Consider the following 13,410-nt stretch of genomic DNA (forward strand, 5'->3'; position numbering starts at 1 on the left):
AGACACGCGAAGAGCAATCCGCATAGAGGGAATTGTTCAGATACTACTCCATCACGAACAATTATGAAAAATTACCATCAGTCCTACAGCACATGTGCCCGCGTCGTGTAAAAAACTCATGATTTTATCGCGCTCCGAGTATTTAATAATATTCACGCCAAATCGTTACCGCAGAACGTCTACTACCGTGTTATCGCCGTTCGTGAGGGGGGGCACCCCCCGGAGACGCGTGCCGCCTCTTCGGAGATGCCACCACACCACCCCGCATGTATGGGGGCCCGGTGCGACGCTCGGGTGGCATTGCTACCCCCCCAGGGCCCTCGTCCCGCCTAACCCTGTAGCGTTTGACCACGGGATCTAGCCCTTTGACTTTACACGGACGGGCTTTGAGCAGTGGACCTATCCACCCGGTTGTGGTAGGTCAGCCCATAGGAACACTTTGGAGCAACATCCGGGCCAGACCCACAGCAAGATCCCCTCTGTGTAGACCAAACGCGTCCGTTTCCCCCCTCCAGGTGCCGGCGGCGGTGCCATCCGTGAGGGGGCACACCCCGGAGACGCGTGCCGGGCGTTTGCACCCGCCACAACTGTTCCAGACTTGTGAGAGGCCGCCTACGCAAGATTTGGCGGCATGCTAGCCCCCGGAGGCCGCCGGCCACAGTCGTAGACACGCGAAGAGCAATCCGCATAGAGGGAATTGTTCAGATACTACTCCATCACGAACAATTATGAAAAATTACCATCAGTCCTACAGCACATGTGCCCGCGTCCTGTAAAAAAACTCATGATTTTATCGCGCTCCGAGTATTTAATAATATTCACGTCGCACCGTTACCGCAGAACGTCTACTACCGTGTCATCGCCGTTCGTGAGGGGGGGCACCCCCCGGAGACGCGTGCCGCCTCTTCGGACATGCCACCACACCACCCCGCATGTATGGGGGGCCGGTGCGACGCTCGGGTGGCATTGCAACCCCCCCAGGGCCCCCGTCCCGCCTAACCCTGTAGCGTTTGACCACGGGATCTAGCCCTTTGACTTTGCACGGACGGGCTTTGAGCAGTGGACCTATCCACCCGGTTGTGGTAGGTCAGCCCATAGGAACACTTTGGAGCAACATCCGGGCCAGACCCACAGCAAGATCCCCTCCGTGTAGACCAGACGCGTCCGTTTCCCCCCTCCAGGTGCCGGCGGCGGCGCCGTCCGTGAGGGGGGCACACCCCGGAGATGCGTGCCGGGCGTTTGCACCCGCCACAACTCTTCCAGACTTGTGAGAGGCCGCCTACGCAAGATTTGGCGGCATGCTAGCCCCCGGAGGCCGCCGGCCACAGTCGCAGACACGCGAAGAGCAATCCGCATAGAGGGAATTGTTCAGATACTACTCCATCACGAACAGTTATGAAAAATTACCATCAGTCCTACAGCACATGTGCCCGCGTCCTGTAAAAAACTCATGATTTTATCGCGCTCCGAGTATTTAATAATATTCACGCCAAATCGTTACCGCAGAACGTCTACTACCGTGTCATCGCCGTTCGTGAGGGGGGCACCCCCCGGAGACGCGTGCCGCCTCATCGGACATGCCACCACACCACCCCGCATGTATGGGGGCCCGGTGCGACGCTCGGGTGGCATTGCTACCCCCCAGGGACCCCGTCCCGCCTAACCCTGTAGCGTTTGACCACGGGATCTAGCCCATTGACTTTGCACGGACGGGCTTTGAGCAGTGGACCTATCCACCCGGTTGTGGTAGGTCAGCCCATAGGAACACTTTGGAGCAACATCCGGGCCAGACCCACAGCAAGATCCCCTCCGTGTAGACCCGACGCGTCCGTTTCCCCCCTCCAGGTGCCGGCGGCGGCGCCGTCCGTGAGGGGGGCACACCCCGGAGATGCGTGCCGAGCGTTTGCACCCGCCACAACTCTTCCAGACTTGTGAGAGGCCGCCTACGCAAGATTTGGCGGCATGCTAGCCCCCGGAGGCCGCCGGCCACAGTCGTAGACACGCGAAGAGCAATCCGCATAGAGGGAATTGTTCAGATACTACTCCATCACGAACAATTATGAAAAATTACCATCAGTCCTACAACACATGTGCCCGCGTCGTGTAAAAAAACTCATGATTTTATCGCGCTCCGAGTATTTAATAATATTCACGTCGCACCGTTACCGCAGAACGTCTACTACCGTGTCATCGCCGTTCGTGAGGGGGGGCACCCCCCGGAGACGCGTGCCGCCTCTTCGGACATGCCACCACACCACCCCGCATGTATGGGGGGCCGGCGCGACGCTCGGGTGGCATTGCAACCCCCCAGGGCCCCCGTCCCGCCTAACCCTGTAGCGTTTGACCACGGGATCTAGCCCTTTGACTTTGCACGGACGGGCTTTGAGCAGTGGACCTATCCACCCGGTTGTGGTAGGTCAGCCCATAGGAACACTTTGGAGCAACATCCGGGCCAGACCCACAGCAAGATCCCCTCCGTGTAGACCAGACGCGTCCGTTTCCCCCCTCCAGGTGCCGGCGGCGGCGCCGTCCGTGAGGGGTGCACACCCCGGAGATGCGTGCCGGGCGTTTGCACCCGCCACAACTCTTCCAGACTTGTGAGAGGCCGCCTACGCAAGATTTGGCGGCATGCTAGCCCCCGGAGGCCGCCGGCCACAGTCGCAGACACGCGAAGAGCAATCCGCATAGAGGGAATTGTTCAGATACTACTCCATCACGAACAATTATGAAAAATTACCATCAGTCCTACAGCACATGTGCCCGCGTCCTGTAAAAAACTCATGATTTTATCGCGCTCCGAGTATTTAATAATATTCACGCCGCATCGTTACCGCAGAACGTCTACTACCGTGTCATCGCCGTTCGTGAGGGGGGCACCCCCCGGAGACGCGTGCCGCCTCATCGGACATGCCACCACACCACCCCGCATGTATGGGGGCCCGGTGCGACGCTCGGGTGGCATTGCTACCCCCCAGGGACCCCGTCCCGCCTAACCCTGTAGCGTTTGACCACGGGATCTAGCCCATTGACTTTGCACGGACGGGCTTTGAGCAGTGGACCTATCCACCCGGTTGTGGTAGGTCAGCCCATAGGAACACTTTGGAGCAACATCCGGGCCAGACCCACAGCAAGATCCCCTCCGTGTAGACCCGACGCGTCCGTTTCCCCCCTCCAGGTGCCGGCGGCGGCGCCGTCCGTGAGGGGGGCACACCCCGGAGACGCGTGCCCGGCGTTTGCACCCGCCACAACTCTTCCAGACTTGTGAGAGGCCGCCTACGCAAGATTTGGCGGCATGCTAGCCCCCGGAGGCCGCCGGCCACATTCATAGACACGCGAAGAGCAATCCGCATAGAGGGAATTATTCAGATACTACTCCATCACGAACAATTATGAAAAATTACCATCAGTCCTACAGCACATGTGCCCGCGTCGTGTAAAAAACTCATGATTTTATCGTGCTCCGAGTATTTAATAATATTCACGCCGCATCGTTACCGCAGAACGTCTACTACCGTGTCATCGCCGTTCGTGAGGGGGGGCACCCCCCGGAGACGCGTGCCGCCTCTTCGGACATGCCACCACACCACCCCGCATGTATGGGGGGCCGGTGCGACGCTCGGGTGGCATTGCAACCCCCCCAGGGCCCCCGTCCCGCCTAACCCTGTAGCGTTTGACCACGGGATCTAGCCCTTTGACTTTGCACGGACGGGCTTTGAGCAGTGGACCTATCCACCCGGTTGTGGTAGGTCAGCCCATAGGAACACTTTGGAGCAACATCCGGGCCAGACCCACAGCAAGATCCCCTCCATGTAGACCAGACGCGTCCGTTTCCCCCCCTCCAGGTGCCGGCGGCGGCGCCGTCCGTGAGGGGGGCACACCCCGGAGACGCGTGCCGGGCGTTTGCACCCGCCACAACTCTTCCAGACTTGTGAGAGGCCGCCTACGCAAGATTTGCCGGCATGCTAGCCCCCGGAGGCCGCCGGCCACAGTCGTAGACACGCGAAGAGCAATCCGCATAGAGGGAATTGTTCAGATACTACTCCATCACGAACAATTATGAAAAATTACCATCAGTCCTACAGCACATGTGCCCGCGTCGTGTAAAAAAACTCATGATTTTATCGCGCTCCGAGTATTTAATAATATTCACGTCGCACCGTTACCGCAGAACGTCTACTACCGTGTCATCGCCGTTCGTGAGGGGGGGCACCCCCCGGAGACGCGTGCCGCCTCTTCGGACATGCCACCACACCACCCCGCATGTATGGGGGGCCGGTGCGACGCTCGGGTGGCATTGCAACCCCCCCAGGGCCCCCGTCCCGCCTAACCCTGTAGCTTTTGACCACGGGATCTAGCCCTTTGACTTTTGACGGACGGGCTTTGAGCAGTGGACCTATCCACCTGGTTGTGGTAGGTCAGCCCATATGAACACTTTGGAGCAACATCCGGGCCAGACCCACAGCAAGATCCCCTCCGTGTAGACACGACGCGTCCGTTTCCCCCCTCCAGGTGCCGGCGGCCGCGCCGTCCGTGAGGGGGGCACATCCCGGAGACGCGTGCCGGGCGTTTGCACCCGCCACAACATTTCCAGACTTGTGAGAGGCTGCCTACTCAAGATTTGGCGGCATGCTAGCCCCCGGAGGCCGCCGGCCACAGTCGCAGACACGCGAAGAGCAATCCGCATAGAGGGAATTGTTCAGATACTACTCCATCATGAACAATTATGAAAAATTACCATCAGTCCTACAGCACATGTGCCCGCGTCCTGTAAAAAACTCATGATTTTATCGCGCTCCGAGTATTTAATAATATTCACGCCAAATCGTTACCGCAGAACGTCTACTACCGTGTTATCGCCGTTCGTGAGGGGGGGCACCCCCCGGAGACGCGTGCCGCCTCTTCGGAGATGCCACCACACCACCCCGCATGTATGGGGCCCCGGTGCGACGCTCGGGTGGCATTGCTACCCCCCCAGGGCCCTCGTCCCGCCTAACCCTGTAGCGTTTGACCACGGGATCTAGCCCTTTGACTTTACACGGACGGGCTTTGAGCAGTGGACCTATCCACCCGGTTGTGGTAGGTCAGCCCATAGGAACACTTTGGAGCAACATCCGGGCCAGACCCACAGCAAGATCCCCTCCGTGTAGACCAAACGCGTCCGTTTCCCCCCTCCAGGTGCCGGCGGCGGCGCCGTCCGTGAGGGGGGCACACCCCGGAGACGCGTGCCGGGCGTTTGCACCCGCCACAACTCTTCCAGACTTGTGAGAGGCCGCCTACGCAAGATTTGGCGGCATGCTAGCCCCCGGAGGCCGCCGGCCACAGTCGTAGACACGCGAAGAGCAATCCGCATAGAGGGAATTGTTCAGATACTACTCCATCACGAACAATTATGAAAAATTACCATCAGTCCTACAGCACATGTGCCCGCGTCGTGTAAAAAAACTCATGATTTTATCGCGCTCCGAGTATTTAATAATATTCACGTCGCACCGTTACCGCAGAACGTCTACTACCGTGTCATCGCCGTTCGTGAGGGGGGGCACCCCCCGGAGACGCGTGCCGCCTCTTCGGACATGCCACCACACCACCCCGCATGTATGGGGGGCCGGTGCGACGCTCGGGTGGCATTGCAACCCCCCCAGGGCCCCCGTCCCGCCTAACCCTGTAGCGTTTGACCACGGGATCTAGCCCTTTGACTTTGCACGGACGGGCTTTGAGCAGTGGACCTATCCACCCGGTTGTGGTAGGTCAGCCCATAGGAACACTTTGGAGCAACATCCGGGCCAGACCCACAGCAAGATCCCCTCCGTGTAGACCAGACGCGTCCGTTTCCCCCCTCCAGGTGCCGGCGGCGGCGCCGTCCGTGAGGGGGGCACACCCCGGAGATGCGTGCCGGGCGTTTGCACCCGCCACAACTCTTCCAGACTTGTGAGAGGCCGCCTACGCAAGATTTGGCGGCATGCTAGCCCCCGGAGGCCGTCGGCCACAGTCGCAGACACGCGAAGAGCAATCCGCATAGAGGGAATTGTTCAGATACTACTCCATCACGAACAATTATGAAAAATTACCATCAGTCCTACAGCACATGTGCCCGCGTCGTGTAAAAAACTCATGATTTTATCGCGCTCCGAGTATTTAATAATATTCACGCCAAATCGTTACCGCAGAACGTCTACTACCGTGTTATCGCCGTTCGTGAGGGGGGGCACCCCCCGGAGACGCGTGCCGCCTCTTCGGAGATGCCACCACACCACCCCGCATGTATGGGGGCCCGGTGCGACGCTCGGGTGGCATTGCTACCCCCCCAGGGCCCTCGTCCCGCCTAACCCTGTAGCGTTTGACCACGGGATCTAGCCCTTTGACTTTACACGGACGGGCTTTGAGCAGTGGACCTATCCACCCGGTTGTGGTAGGTCAGCCCATAGGAACACTTTGGAGCAACATCCGGGCCAGACCCACAGCAAGATCCCCTCCGTGTAGACCCGACGCGTCCGTTTCCCCCCTCCAGGTGCCGGCGGCGGCGCCGTCCGTGAGGGGGGCACACCCCGGAGACGCGTGCCCGGCGTTTGCACCCGCCACAACTCTTCCAGACTTGTGAGAGGCCGCCTACGCAAGATTTGGCGGCATGCTAGCCCCCGGAGGCCGCCGGCCACAGTCGTAGACACGCGAAGAGCAATCCGCATAGAGGGAATTGTTCAGATACTACTCCATCACGAACAATTATGAAAAATTACCATCAGTCCTACAGCACATGTGCCCGCGTCGTGTAAAAAAACTCATGATTTTATCGCGCTCCGAGTACTTAATAATATTCACGTCGCACCGTTACCGCAGAACGTCTACTACCGTGTCATCGCCGTTCGTGAGGGGGGGCACCCCCCGGAGACGCGTGCCGCCTCTTCGGACATGCCACCACACCACCCCGCATGTATGGGGGGCCGGTGCGACGCTCGGGTGGCATTGCAACCCCCCCAGGGCCCCCGTCCCGCCTAACCCTGTAGCGTTTGACCACGGGATCTAGCCCTTTGACTTTTGACGGACGGGCTTTGAGCAGTGGACCTATCCACCTGGTTGTGGTAGGTCAGCCCATAGGAATACTTTGGAGCAACATCCGGGCCAGACCCACAGCAAGATCCCCTCCGTGTAGACCCGACGCGTCCGTTTCCCCCCTCCAGGTGCCGGCGGCCGCGCCGTCCGTGAGGGGGGCACATCCCGGAGACGCGTGCCGGGCGTTTGCACCCGCCACAACATTTCCAGACTTGTGAGAGGCTGCCTACGCAAGATTTGGCGGCATGCTAGCCCCCGGAGGCCGCCGGCCACAGTCGCAGACACGCGAAGAGCAATCCGCATAGAGGGAATTGTTCAGATACTACTCCATCATGAACAATTATGAAAAATTACCATCAGTCCTACAGCACATGTGCCCGCGTCCTGTAAAAAACTCATGATTTTATCGCGCTCCGAGTATTTAATAATATTCACGCCGCATCGTTACCGCAGAACGTCTACTACCGTGTCATCGCCGTTCGTGAGGGGGGCACCCCCCGGAGACGCGTGCCGCCTCATCGGACATGCCACCACACCACCCCGCATGTATGGGGGCCCGGTGCGATGCTCGGGTGGCATTGCTACCCCCCCAGGGACCCCGTCCCGCCTAACCCTGTAGCGTTTGACCACGGGATCTAGCCCATTGACTTTGCACGGACGGGCTTTGAGCAGTGGACCTATCCACCCGGTTGTGGTAGGTCAGCCCATAGGAACACTTTGGAGCAACATCCGGGCCAGACCCACAGCAAGATCCCCTCCGTGTAGACCCGACGCGTCCGTTTCCCCCCTCCAGGTGCCGGCGGCGGCGCCGTCCGTGAGGGGGGGCACACCCCGGAGACGTGTGCCCGGCGTTTGCACCCACCACAACTCTTCCAGACTTGTGAGAGGCCGCCTACGCAAGATTTGGCGGCATGCTAGCCCCCGGAGGCCGCCGGCCACATTCATAGACGCGCGAAGAGCAATCCGCATAGAGGGAATTATTCAGATACTACTCCATCACGAACAATTATGAAAAATTACCATCAGTCCTACAGCACATGTGCCCGCGTCGTGTAAAAAACTCATGATTTTATCGTGCTCCGAGTATTTAATAATATTCACGCCGCATCGTTACCGCAGAACGTCTACTACCGTGTCATCGCCGTTCGTGAGGGGGGGCACCCCCCGGAGACGCGTGCCGCCTCTTCGGACATGCCACCACACCACCCCGCATGTATGGGGGCCCGGTGCGACGCTCGGATGGCATTGCTACCCCCCCCCCCCAGGGCCCCCGTCCCGCCTAACCCTGTAGCGTTTGACCACGGGATCTAGCCCTATGACTTTGCACGGACGGGCTTTGAGCAGTGGACCTATCCTCCCGGTTGTGGTAGGTCAGGCCATAGGAACACTTTGGAGCAACATCCGGGCCAGACCCACAACAAGATCCCCTCCATGTAGACCAGACGCGTCCGTTTCCCCCCCTCCATGTGCCGGCGGCGGCGCCGTCCGTGAGGGGGGCACACCCCGGAGACGCGTGCCGGGCGTTTGCACCCGCCACAACTCTTCCAGACTTGTGAGAGGCCACCTACGCAAGATTTGGCGGCATGCTAGCCCCCGGAGGCCGCCGGCCACAGTCGTAGACACGCGAAGAGCAATCCGCATAGAGGGAATTGTTCAGATACTACTCCATCACGAACAATTATGAAAAATTACCATCAGTCCTACAGCACATGTGCCCGCGTCGTGTAAAAAACTCATGATTTTATCGCGCTCCGAGTATTTAATAATATTCACGCCAAATAGTTACCGTAGAACGTCTACTACCGTGTAATCGCCGTTCGTGAGGGGGGGCACCCCCCGGAGACGCGTGCAGCCTCTTCGGACATGCCACCACACCACCCCGCATGTATGGGGCCCGGTGCGACGCTCGGGTGGCATTGCTACCCCCCCAGGGCCCCGTCCCGCCTAACCCTGTAGCGTTTGACCACGGGATCTAGCCCTTTGACTTTGCACGGACGGGCTTTGAGCAGTGGACCTATCCAGCCGGTTGTGGTAGGTCAGCCCACAGGAACACATTGGAGCAACATCCGGGCCAGACCCACAGCAAGATCCCCTCCATGTAGACCAGACGCGTCCGTTTCCCCCCTCCAGGTGCCGGCGGCGGCGCCGTCCGTGAGGAGGGCACACCCCGGAGACGCGTGCCGGCGTTTGCACCCGCCACAACTCTTCCAGACTTGTGAGAGGCCGCCTACGCAAGATTTGGCGGCATGCTAGCCCCCGGAGGCCGCCGGCCACAGTCGTAGACACGCGAAGAGCAATCCGCATAGAGGGAATTGTTCAGATAGTACTCCATCACGAACAATTATGAAAAATTACCATCAGTCCTACAGCACATGTGCCCGCGTCGTGTAAAAATCTCATGATTTTATCGCGCTCCGAGTATTTAATAATATTCACGCCGCATCGTTACCGCAGAACGTCTACTACCGTGTCATCGCCATTCGTGAGGGGGGCACCCCCCGGAGACGCGTGCCGCCTCTTCGGACATGCCACCACACCACCCCGCATGTATGGGGGCCCGGTGCGACGCTCGGGTGGCATTGCTACCCCCCCAGGGCCCTCGTCCCGCCTAACCCTGTAGCGTTTGACCACGGGATCGAGCCCTTTGACTTTGCACGGACGGGCTTTGAGCACTGGACCTATCCACCCGGTTGTGGTAGGTCAGCCCATAGGAACACTTTAGAGCAACATCCGGGCCAGACCCACAGCAAGATCCCCTCCATGTAGACCAGACGCGTCCGTTTCCCCCCTCCAGGTGCCGGCGGCCGCGCCGTCCGTGAGGGGGGCACACCCCGGAGACGCGTGCCGGCGTTTGCACCCGCCACAACTCTTCCAGACTTGCGAGAGGCCGCCTACGCAAGATTTGGCGGCATGCTAGCCCCCGGAGGCCGCCGGCCACAGTCGTAGACACGCGAAGAGCAATCCGCATAGAGGGAATTGTTCAGATACTACTCCATCACGAACAATTATGAAAAATTACCATCAGTCCTACAGCACATGTGCCCGCGTCGTGTAAAACTCTCATGATTTTATCGCGCTCCGAGTATTTAATAATATTCACGCCGCATCGTTACTGCAGAACGTCTACTACCGTGTCATCGCCATTCGTGAGGGGGGGCACCCCCCGGAGACGCGTGCCGCCTCATCGGACATGCCACCACACCACCCCGCATGTATGGGGGCCCGGTGCGACGCTCAGATGGCATTGCTACCCCCCAGGGCCCCCGTCCCGCCTAACCCTGTAGCGTTTGACCACGGGATCTAGCCCTTTGACTTTGCACGGACGGGCTTTGAGCAGTGGACCTATCCACCCGGTTGTGGTAGGTCAGCCCATAGGAACACTTTAGAGCAACATCCGGGCCAGACCCACAGCAAGATCCCCTCCATGTAGACCAGACGCGTCCGTTTCCCCCCTCCAGGTGCCGGCGGCGGCCCCGTCCGTGAGGGGGGCACACCCCGGAGACGCGTGCCGGGCGTTTGCACCCGCCACAACTCTTCCAGACTTGTGAGAGGCCGCCTACGCAAGATTTGGCGGCATGCTAGCCCCCGGAGGCCACCGGCCACAGTCGTAGACACGCGAAGAGCAATCCGCATAGAGGGAATTGTTCAGATACTACTCCATCACGAACAATTATGAAAAATTACCATCAGTCCTACAGCACATGTGCCCGCGTCGTGTAAAAAACTCATGATTTTATCGCGCTCCGAGTATTTAATAATATTCACGCCAAATCGTTACCGCAGAACGTCTACTACCGTGTAATCGCCATTCGTGAGGGGGGGCACCCCCCGGAGACGCGTGCCGCCTCATCGGACATGCCACCACACCACCCCGCATGTATGGGGGCCCGGTGCGACGCTCAGATGGCATTGCTACCAACCCAGGGCCCCCGTCCCGCCTAACCCTGTAGCGTTTGACCACGGGATCTAGCCCTTTGACTTTGCACGGACGGGCTGTGAGCAGTGGACCTATCCACCCGGTTGTGGTAGGTCAGCCCATAGGAACACTTTGGAGCAACATCCGGGCCAGACCCACAGCAAGATCCCCTCCATGTAGACCAGACGCGTCCGTTTCCCCCCTCCAGGTGCCGGCGGCGGCGCCGTCCGTGAGGGGGGGCACACCCCGGAGACGCGTGCCGGGCATTTGCACCCGCCACAACTCTTCCAGACTTGTGAGAGGCCGCCTACGCAAGATTTGGCGGCATGCTAGCCCCCGGAGGCCACCGGCCACAGTCGTAGACACGCGAAGAGCAATCCGCATAGAGGGAATTGTTCAGATACTACTCCATCACGAACAATTATGAAAAAATACCATCAGTCCTACAGCACATGTGCCCGCGTCGTGTAAAAAACTCATGATTTTATCGCGCTCCGAGTATTTAATAATATTAACGCCGCATCGTTACCGCAGAACGTCTACTACAGTGTCTTCGCCGTTCGTGAGGGGGGGCACCCCCCGGAGACGCGTGCCGCCTCTTCGGACATGCCACCACACCACCCCGCATGTATGGGGGCCCGGTGCGATGCTCGGGTGGCATTGCTACCCCCCCCCCCCAGGACCCCCGTCCCGCCTAACCCTGTAGCGTTTGACCACGGGATCTAGCCCTTTGACTTTGCACGGACGGGCTTTGAGCAGTGGACCTATCCACCCGGTTGTGGTAGGTCAGCCCATAGGAACACTTTGGAGCAACATCCGGGCCAGACCCACAGCAAGATCCCCTCCGTGTAGACCAGACGCATCCGTTTCCCCCCTCCAGGTGCCGGCGGCGGCGCCGTCCGTGAGGGGGGCACACCCCGGAGACACGTGCCAGGCGTTTGCACTCGCCACAACTCTTCCAGACTTGTGAGAGGCCGCCTACGCAAGATTTGGCGGCATGCTAGCCCCCGGAGGCCGCCGGCCACAGTCGTAGACACGCGAAGAGCAATCCGCATAGAGGGAATTGTTCAGATACTACTCCATCACGAACAATTATGAAAAATTACCATCAGTCCTACAGCACATGTGCCCGCGTCGTGTAAAAAACTCATGATTTTATCGCGCTCCGAGTATTTAATAATATTCACGCCAAATCGTTACCGCAGAACGTCTACTACCGTGTCATCGCCGTTTGTGAGGGGGGGCACCCCCCGGAGACGCGTGCCGCCTCTTCGGACATGCCACCACACCACCCCGCATGTATGGGGGCCCAGTGCGACGCTCGGGTGGCATTGCTACCCCCCCAGGGCCCTCGTCCCGCCTAACCCAGTAGCGTTTGACCACGGGATCTAGCCCTTTGACTTTACACGGACGGGCTTTGAGCAGTGGACCTATCCACCCGGTTGTGGTAGGTCAGCCCATAGGAACACTTTGGAGCAACATCCGGGCCAGACCCACAGCAAGATCCCCTCCGTGTAGACCAAACGCGTCCGTTTCCCCCCTCCAGGTGCCGGCGGCGGCGCCGTCCGTGAGGCGGGCACACCCCGGAGACGCGTGCCGGGCGTTTGCACCCGCCACAACTCTTCCAGACTTGTGAGAGGCCGCCTACGCAAGATTTGGCGGCATGCTAGCCCCCGGAGGCCGCCGGCCACAGTCGTAGACACGCGAAGAGCAATCCGCATAGAGGGAATTGTTCAGATACTACTCCATCACGAACAATTCTGAAAAATTACCATCAGTCCTACAGCACATGTGCCCGCGTCGTGTAAAACTCTCATGATTTTATCGCGCTCCGAGTATTTAATAATATTCACGCCGCATCGTTACCGCAGAACGTCTACTACCGTGTCATCACCATTCGTGAGGGGGGGCACCCCCCGGAGACGCGTGCCGCCTCATCGGACATGCCACCACACCACCCCGCATGTATGGGGGCCCGGTGCGACGCTCAGATGGCATTGCTACCCCCCCAGGGCCCTCGTCCCGCCTAACCCTGTAGCGTTTGACCACGGGATCTAGCCCTTTGACTTTGCACGGACGGGCTTTGAGCAGTGGACCTATCCACCCGGTTGTGGTAGGTCAGCCCATAGGAACACTTTGGAGCAACATCCGGGCCAGACCCACAGCAAGATCCCCTCCATGTAGACCAGACGCGTCCGTTTCCCCCCTCCAGGTGCCGGCGGCGGCGCCGTCCGTGAGGGGGGCACACCCCGGAGACGCGTGCCGGGCATTTGCACCCGCCACAACTCTTCCAGACTTGTGAGAGGCCGCCTACGCAAGATTTGGCGGCATGCTAGCCCCCGGAGGCCACCGGCCACAGTCGTAGACACGCGAAGAGCAATCCGCATAGAGGGAATTGTTCAGATACTACTCCATCACGAACAATTATGAAAAAATACCATCAGTCC

This window comes from Triticum aestivum, chromosome 6D (assembly GCF_018294505.1).
Source record: "Triticum aestivum cultivar Chinese Spring chromosome 6D, IWGSC CS RefSeq v2.1, whole genome shotgun sequence".
NCBI lineage: Eukaryota > Viridiplantae > Streptophyta > Magnoliopsida > Poales > Poaceae > Triticum > Triticum aestivum.